Source organism: Nanorana parkeri, unplaced genomic scaffold (genome assembly GCF_000935625.1).
Source record: "Nanorana parkeri isolate BGI_ZX_2015 unplaced genomic scaffold, ASM93562v1 scaffold1533, whole genome shotgun sequence".
Lineage (NCBI taxonomy): Eukaryota > Metazoa > Chordata > Amphibia > Anura > Dicroglossidae > Nanorana > Nanorana parkeri.
The window spans coordinates 138,948-139,230 of NW_017307801.1; positions in this window are offsets into that span (position 1 = coordinate 138,948).

Here is a 283-nt window from a genome sequence, read left to right on the forward strand (position 1 = left end):
TACTGCGGAGCAAAAGGGGCAGCTGCTTTGGGCCCTACAACAATGACTGGGCCCCGGGCAGCTGCCCCTTGTGTTTACATCAAAGCCAGTCCTGCATGGAGCTGGGAAGTGTTAGAACCTCCTCGTTCTGCTGGGCAGATCACTTCACTTCCTGTCCCCGGCTCAGCGAAGAGGAAGCCATGCAAAAAGAAAGGTTACAGTGTTCATGTGTGACCCCCATCGGGGAGATTTCTCTTCACTTCCTGTCCTGGTGACACCCAGGCACACACAGTCCGCCCCCCCC